Source organism: Chanos chanos, chromosome 9, assembly GCF_902362185.1.
Source record: "Chanos chanos chromosome 9, fChaCha1.1, whole genome shotgun sequence".
Taxonomy (NCBI): Eukaryota; Metazoa; Chordata; class Actinopteri; order Gonorynchiformes; family Chanidae; genus Chanos; species Chanos chanos.
The window spans coordinates 27,318,810-27,328,015 of record NC_044503.1 but is presented as its reverse complement, the minus strand read 5'-3'; positions in this window follow the sequence as shown (position 1 = coordinate 27,328,015).

The window sequence follows — 9,206 nt, the reverse complement described above, 5'->3', positions numbered from 1 at the left end:
AATACAAAAGGGCATTGTATGACTGGTTGCAGACATTGGAGGTTGCCTTTTATGTCTGTCTGAAAAGCAAGTAATTTTAAAGATGAGATGATGATGACAACAACATGAGCAAACACCAGTTAGAACCACTGCAGAGCAGCTGGATGTTGCAAAACCAACTGTATGGAATATCTTCAAAAAGAAAGAAACTACTGGAGGAGTATGCAATTTTCGACCATCAGGTTAACCAAAGAAGACCACACGAAGTGATGAATGGAAAATAGCTCAAAATGAAATGGCTTTAGTCACTACTGATTATATAGTTGTCCTTGGGGTTGAATGGACCTAAACCATGCCTAAAAATGCATCCCCCACCATAAAGAGCTGCCAGAAACCGTCACAGCAGGAAACAAACACTTTGGCCTCCAACTTTTTGGGACATCCCACACATGCACTCATCCACTTGTTGAGAAGAGCAGGACTCAACTAACGAGTCTTATACAGCTTCAATCTTACCACTTTACTAATATTAGCATATTTAAGGCTTATAAAGGGTTTGTGCACCATAAGCGCACAAATTCATAATGAACTCTTCATTGAAAGTATCACTGATGCTCTAGATTGATACTTGTAGTCGACTGATCCAGAGTTGCTTCCCGGTTTTGCCCTTCAGCAGTGATGTAAACATGCCTCAACATTGACCTTTTTATTTCATATTGAGATCTCCTTTTCCAATTGTAACCCAAACATTTTTGATACTCAACAACTCAAAATAACTGGTACTAACCTACCAGTCAAGCTTAGGCCTAGCTGACAACACAATAACACTTGTTCCCCTGACCTTACTTTTGAAAGGACCAATACAGCTTTACCAACATTGTCCATGCCTGCCCATCTTAGATTTATTAGCTGTAAAATGTCACATCTGAAACCGTCCCCATTAGAAATGGGTAGAAACAGACACTGAGAGCGTTTTAGAGCAATGCAATGTGGCATCCCAGTGGTCCGTGACCTACTGCAATCCGGTCCTTAAAATCAGGTCTAGGCTACATACTAGAGATGGGTCATTTTTTAAATTTTCGAATAGTCGTTAGGCCTAAATCATAAAAAAAGATTCAAATAGTTTGTGACTGTTGGCTTGTCTTAAAAAAATATATTTTCCCTTGTTTTTACCAGCGCCTGGTAGTATGTAATGCCATAGTACTGTTATTGCACCTAAAAGCTGTTTGCCAACCACCATTAAACAACAAAATAACGTGTTACTACCAGGTGCTGGTAAAATGCGTGTGGCTCCATGAGATTAGACACTACTGTACAAACAGAAACATGCAAAAGCAAAAGACTACTAGGCCTACAGCTGTCAAAAAGTTCTGTGTGGAACTCCTTCAAAAAAAACGAGAAAATGAAAATGAGGTGCACTGCAAACTCCACCAGGTAAAGCTAGCATATCATAAGTCTACAACAACTATGCACAGTCATTTGAGAGCTAAGAACCAAGCAGAAGGTCCACCCACAGATCAACAATCAGTGGCTAGCTTTGTCACCAGGAGAAGTAAGTTTGATGTTAGACGTGCAGAGCAAACAACGACTCTAATATCAAAGATGACAGCTAAAGACATGCTATAAAACTCCTATAAAAAGTAATGGGCCGTGTCCGAAATGGCATACTACATACTACTCGCATACTAATTGTGACGTAAAAGTAGTAAGTAGTATGCAGTACGTGAAAAATAAAAATTTTGCAGTACACGACAGTTACCCAGATGATGTACTACTCTGGCAGTATACAACCAGAGCTCACTTCGCTGGGTACTGCATCCCATGAAGCAACGCTGTGATTTTCAACCATCAAAAAATTTTAAAAACATGGCGTACAGTGACAGAAGCGGCTTCAACTTCAACTGCAGCTGAAGTTCCGAATATAAATGTCTCAGTTGCATATTTTGGTGTAATAAGTCTTCATATGCTTTCTTAGAGGGCTACTTTTGATACATATTTGTGGTAGTGGTGTGTTGTTCGATTTTAACAGAACAGATAGCCCAACCGATACCAAACGTGTAGTAAAATACGCGAAAGTTCTCATAATTGCGTACCATACTGTATACTAGCGTGCGGAGTAGTGTGCAGTATACAGTGTATACTAGGCTAGTATGCAGTATGCAGTACGCTAGTATGCCATTTCGGACACATCCCATGGATAGATTAATTAAGAATAGCTTCATTTAAATATTTTAATTTATTTATTTTACACAGTAATTTTGTATTTGGGCCTTACCATTTCAAGTAGGCTATGGTACAACAAGGCTTGAATCTTGGAATATTAGGCCAATCTGGGTCCCATCCAGACTTCCTATGTTTGGGGTTTTTTGTCTCATCCTTCAGTCTTTCCCCTTTCCTCTGCCCTCTACTCTCCTGCTCCCCTTGTGTGAATAGCCTACCTTCCTCTCCTTGCCTCCTCTCCTCTCTCTTATCTGTCTCTCCCACCCCTAATCCGTGTTCCCTCTCTGTCTGTGGATGTAAACAAACACTTTATAATTATATGAATTAATATAGGCTACTTATTTTTCTGTGACAGTTATAACTACGTTTCTTAGCGGTTGCTAAATTAAGCCCTTCGCCCATCTCCAGCGCTTCACTTAACAACATAACAACAGCCTGACTGCACCCGAGTATGTGACTCAGTCTAACTTAGTGGGTTTGTTGTGGGATGCGAGTCTCTCCCGGTGTGTGAAAGAAGTAAACGCACGTTGCCACAGCCACAGAAAAGTGTATGCCATTAGCGTTGGTCAGGTTACTATAGTCAGCCATAAGGAATACATAAGCTCAGGTTGCAATGGTAGTTACTGAAAGGCTGTTACTGAAAGGGAAGAGAGCCGGGATAGGAGCTAAGCTAACCCAGCTTAAACCTAATAGAGCAAGGAGAGAGATGCATCGTTGCCCCCCACCTAATGCCTGCTCTGTTTACGTACCTTGTCTGTTTTACTTTTCATTGTAAAATACCTGAGTAAGCTCATTTTATTTGAGCTTTATAAGAAAATATGCTAAAGGACAGTGTAATATAGCCTATTAGTGCTGCTAACCAACTGAATTCCATAACGCTTGCACGGGGGGTGGGGGCAGGAATCAGACTTTCAGTCACCAAGGCATTGGATTAGATGATTGGTTGGATTGATTTTTTTTTGCCGTGGTGGCCAACATTTTGGCATGAAGGCCGCCAGAGAAATATTACCAGCGGAAACACTGAGATCTAATCTCTATGCTTTTAGAAGTAGGAATGTGTTTTTCTTGTATCAAAGAAATATTCATTCAAAAACCATCTGAGGCAACTGAAAGTACACAACACAATTCACCATAGTGATTTAACCAACATATATGTAATTGGGTTTGGTTTGTTCACACCACCCCCAAAAAGATTTTTTGCGTCTACTGCCAGACATTGCAAAGCTAAAAGGTTATTAGCAAGTTGCCACGAATGCACACAGAGGAGGGAAGCTAACAGATAGTTTGCTGATGCCTGCCAATGAAAACAACATACCCATACCCTGCACTCACAGGAAGGTATTCAACAAAACTGGATTCCTCAATGAGTCAGACCATTTGAGCCAAAAATTCAAAATTATGTAGTAGGAGAACAGCTTAAGAACATTCTAGACTATTAGACAATGTGGCTGAACTGCTGAACTTCAAAGAATACCCAGCAGATCTAAGAAGGCAAGTCACGATTCGTGAAAAATTCGTAAACACAAGTCATGGTTTGTAGGTGTGATTTGCGGTGATGTATGTGGTTTTAAAGGCTCTGGGCAATTCTGAAGTAATTTTATCATCGAATGCCTGCCTGATGCAGCATAAGCAATAGGCAGGCAGTGGTATTGTAAGTACAGGACATGCTATACTTGTACAATTGCCATTTTTTTTCATCGATCATTGGCATTACTTTAATACAACTGTGGCGTAAAGAAAATCTAATGAGCTTAAGGTTCCTGGACACTTTAAAAATTTTAACTAGGTCATTTGTAGTGCAACAAACGACATGCTTCAGCAGGACCAACAGTCATGGAAAGCATGATTGCAACAGACAACGGATAGGAATGACAGCTTAGACAGCCAGTCATACAGCAACAGAGCACAAGAGGCAAAATGACTCCGTGAACAGCAATGCACACACCACAAATAGTTAAAAGACTGCAAAAAACAGACAGCAAGATAGCAGCAAGAGGACAAAACAGGCAAACCAGACAACCAAAGGACAACCATGCAGGCAACAAGGAGACTGCACAGACACTGGCTCCTGCACAGACACAGGACACAAGAGGACAAAAAGAAGACCACTCAGTAAAACTGCATCCCCCCCCCCTTCTCTCCAGGCAAGAGGAAGTGGCAGAAGCAGATACAGAGACTGCAGGTGAAGAACAGGGAAATACAGCTCCAAAATCACAGTATGATGCATCATTCCATGATATAGCTTAATAACGACAAATATTTTCACAAATGAGAATACTCCATTAAAAACCAAGTAATGGCCACACCTTTTTTTTTTTTTTTTTACACTGCAACAGTAATTTCAACTAAAATGAATAACGGTCCAATACAAAAGATTACATGTCTTCGATTATAAGCTTCAACGTGTAGGCTAAGCTTTATGCATTCTCTCTAACAAACTGATTGCTCACCTTTTTCATTCACTTCCACTTGGGCTAACCCTGATGCATTAGTTGTGAAATCCTAACCAGGTGCACAGATAAATCAGGTAGGCTAAAGCTATTATTTTAGTTTTGCTTCATTTCATGACGCATAGATGAAATTCTGAGTCAGGTTTATTATTTCGTCCTCTATGAAGACAAAGAAAGAAACAAATCATATAATACACTTTGCACTTATCCCAAAGTGTGTGGCAACACTGTAGGACCTAGGCTACATGATGGGAATGGTAAAACTTTAACATCTGGTTTACCATTCCCATCAAGAGCAATGTAATTAATACACCAATCTCGGCATGTTTGTCGTAGACACTGTCACGAGCCACCATCTAGGCCTACCGGACAAAAATACATAAAACACAGATTACGTCATGAAAGGTAGTATTAGACTTCACCAAACCATGCATGAATCAGATCTAGATATTCTCAAAAAAAAAAAAACCCTAACAAAATTAACCCAGCATGTGACAAAACAGCTCACTGTAGGCTTGGCCATTTTGCCTGTAGAGATATAAGTTGAGCACCTTTAATTTCAACCATAGACTTGGTTGAAATGAATGAAATAGGACTACAGGGCAACTTTTTGATGAGCTGAGAAACAGTGGTTTAAAAATGAAGAGTGAACGTCAACTTCAGCACTGTATGTATACACACATACAAAGGATGCATGGGTGCACACCTTGATTTTTTAAAATAATAGCCTATATAATTTACTTTATGGGTTATCAAGTCTTCTTTTGAAAGAGAGAAAGAAATCTACAGGTGATGTCGGATGCATTCCATTAGTTATCACAGCGGAGTTTAAAGATGCCAGTATTCAGTAGAGGCAATCAATGAACATGGGGCTGAGAACAAGAAAAGCCATTCTAGTTGAAGTCATAAACTCAGTCTTGTTGATGCAGGCTGATGAGAGAAGACACTAAGATACAATAAAAGTATTTAAAATAAGAACAAGGTACAATCATTTGCCTATAAATCATACTAAAATATTCAGGATCATGTTTTAAAGATCAAGACATCACAACTACAGTTAACTTCTGCACTGATTGATATTACTTAGCATAAAAGTGCACACCTCCCACGTGCAGGTGTTGAGGTTTCTACTAATCTGTGCTTAGTGAGGAAATCAGACAGATTTGTTGATACATATGTACAACCAATTGTACGTCTATAGGCCATTTCATTGCAAATGAATGTCATCTTGATGTTTTGACACACAAATCGATGCATAATGACCGACAAGGTGATAACAAAATAAAGCAGCGTGGACACGTCATATATACGCCCTACTCGTAACGAAGAATTCTTGTTGTCGTGTTTTACTACTATAGACAGTGTAGTGCAGCAAAGCATCATCTCTTCGGTACATACTGTTAAACAGACTTGTAAAAAGACCTTCTTTGTGAAAACTTGGGTTATACTCATATGTTTGCTCGTGATGAGATCTTAGGTTTGACAACAAAGCATTAGGCTACCTAAACCTAAACTAAGCGCTAAGACTCAGTCGATATGACACTATAAAATTCAGTTTTTCCCTCCTGCGTTTTAAAAAAAATTCTAAATGAAACAATAACCTCAAGTGTCGTAACATGATAACAAGGAAGCCCAACTGGACACTCTGAAGCAACAAACAAAATGCTAAATTCTGTAATAAGTGCAGTTTGAAGCGGGATAAAAACACTTAACCTAAGTTTTATACTTTATTTACCGCGAACTAACTGATACTTCATCTCTTCATATTTCCTGCCCAAAACTCTACTTCGACCACATCTATTACATGTCTAACTGGGAGATGCTCTTGATGGGAGTTTGTATTTATAAACGAGGCAACAAGGAGGAGAGGAGAAAACATAAGTGCATAAACAGTTTCAAACCGCTCACAAATCACTACCGCATATACTTAACATTAATGTGCACAATACACACGACTCCGTTACACAGCATTTACTTGAACCAAATTTTACGTCAAAATAACTCTCAAGTTACTGGCATTAGTGTAACGTTTGTTTAATTGCCTATCAAGTTGTGCCATTTTAATGCAAAATGACCCAAAATTTACCAGTGCTAACATGTCCCTAGCTTGCTACCTAGCAATCAATGTCCAGGCTACCGGGGCTAGTCTGAAAGCCACAAAGATTTCTAACGTCATAGCACAAAATGGATGGAAGGGGCTTGCTACCAACGAAACTGTTACTAGCTAGCTATGTTCAGTAGCCAAGCATTCTGTGCCGTGCAGATCATCCTCCTGAAAGTTCTTCTTCTGAACTTACATTTCAAATTGCTATCTAGTTATACAGGTGTACTAAGCTCTAACGGCAATAGAGTTGACCACGTTGTTAATAGCTCATTTGGTAACAACAGTTTTCCCACCAGTGCATTCCTTTTCAGATCTCCTCACCTACCGTGGCAGCACAGCAGTTGCTTCGTTGTTCTCTCTCTCCTTCCGTGTGTACTGGAACAGCTTTCTGTTCTGCGACGTTTGATCAGGTCGTGTCCTCTAGATGTCCATGATGTCACCATCCAAGAAGCGTTAAATTTCAAACCAACAAGAACAACGGACATTTAGTCCGTAATTGCCTGTACTTTGGCGCATTTACTAAACAATGTGCAGTAGCCCGGGATATTTCGTGACACTCAATCATCAAAGCCAATGAGAACGACTCTTGCAAAGGAGGGACCCACCCCCTATACTACGGGGCTTCCATTTCAACGCTCAGTCCCTGCGCAGTAACGTGTTTGCGCATGTTTGCTGGGAAAAGAAATTGTAAGATGGCTTCCAGGTTGCTTGGAGAAGGTTGGTCTTACCTCCAGACGACCTGTGTCTACACCACTTCAACCCTGAGAGGGCTCTGCTTGGGATCCAAAACCTTTCCTGTTGGTGCAAGAAACTTTCTTACAGAACAAAGACTGAAATTTACCTATAATGATTGTGAGGCACCTCCACAGAGACTTTTCAGTGGTGTTTTTATTAGTTCAGTGGCAAGACAGAAGCAATATGGACACTACTACCTAGTCCCATTCTAAAGTTGTGGTTATTCATGTATCTCATCTAACCTTTGGCATAAGATGGCAGAGATTCCAGAGAAAACCCCCTCATGTGGTAACTCCTACCTTTACATTTGTACAACATTCTTGTTAAGCAATCTCAGGGAGCGTGGAAAAGTCTTTGGTTCAGTAAACTCGTTCAGTAATGGACCGAATATTGTACCTCAAGAGCTCTTATGCTTATTCCACTACTCTATACCTAGAATGTGACATGGGAACACAAAAGGTGCACATCTGATCAATAACTGGTAGTACGGTGGCTTGGTGGTTAGCACTGTTGCCTAGCAGCAAGAAGGTCCTGGGTTTAAATCCTGGCCATCCTGGGTCCTTTCTGTGTGAAGTTCACATGTTCTCCCTGTGTTTGTGTGGGTTGACCAAGGCACTGGCAAAAGAACTGGAGTTAGTCCCTGGGTGCTGCACTGCGGCTGCCTGCTGCACCTAGTGTGTGTGTGTGCTCACTGCTCCTAGGATGTATATGGGATGGGTCAAATGCAGAGAATGAATTTCGTCCTGCTGTGTATATGGCTGGGATGACAAAGAATGAATTTCATTTCAGAAATTGTCCAAAATGGGCAATTGGTTGAAACATTCCTTTATAAACTGTTGAGTGTTCATTACTGCAGAGGACATGTTGAAAGATCCACCATCTCCCGTAAACATATCAAAACAGTCTGACCACATGTTCCGTACGTTGAAAATGTCTGAAACTTTTATTCAAGATCTAGTGCACCGTGTAGATGTGCTGTGAAGGACCTTTCAAACTGACTGTTTTCCTGGAAACCTTCCAGCTTAGCTTCCTTTAACATTGCACAAAAAGGATAAGTTGTTCATAAACTGGCTGGTAAAGCTTGCAAGGCATTGGAGAGCTATTAGAGTTAAGAGACGTGTGTGCCCATTTAATTTTTTCCCCAATTCTGATCCAGTCCCACATTTTAACTCTCCATAGAGCATGGCACAGGTTGGAACTGCTGGCTTAATCTCTGAATCTCTGGTACATTTTACTCTGGAAGGAACGCCAAGGCATTTTGACTATTGTTTTGACAAAAATCACTCTTCATTTATTTTTGGAAGAAGCAACTTGTTACTCTTTATTTGTGTGGCACAAAGATAAAGTGTATAACAAAGTGTGTGCAATGCCCTTTCTATAACCTTACTCAATCTCTGTTCCTTTTCATTAGTTCAACCTTGGGTATGAAAATAAAGATCTGTGTCTTCAGCAAGCTATGAGGAAGAACAAAGTAGAAACAACTTCTTGTCTATAAGTAAGGGACGTGCTGACATTTTATAGTATCACACTGCCAAGCACAGGATGAGTAGGATAAAGGACACTTACAAATGAGGATTTCATACAAAAAATAAAAATGCTCTCCTACAGTGCAGAAGCCAGTCCCCATTTACACTTAATGATTAATTCTGACCAGATTCATATGAAGCACTCCACCTATAATCAGGCCCTATTCCACAGAGGGAAAGAAAGTTTACCAC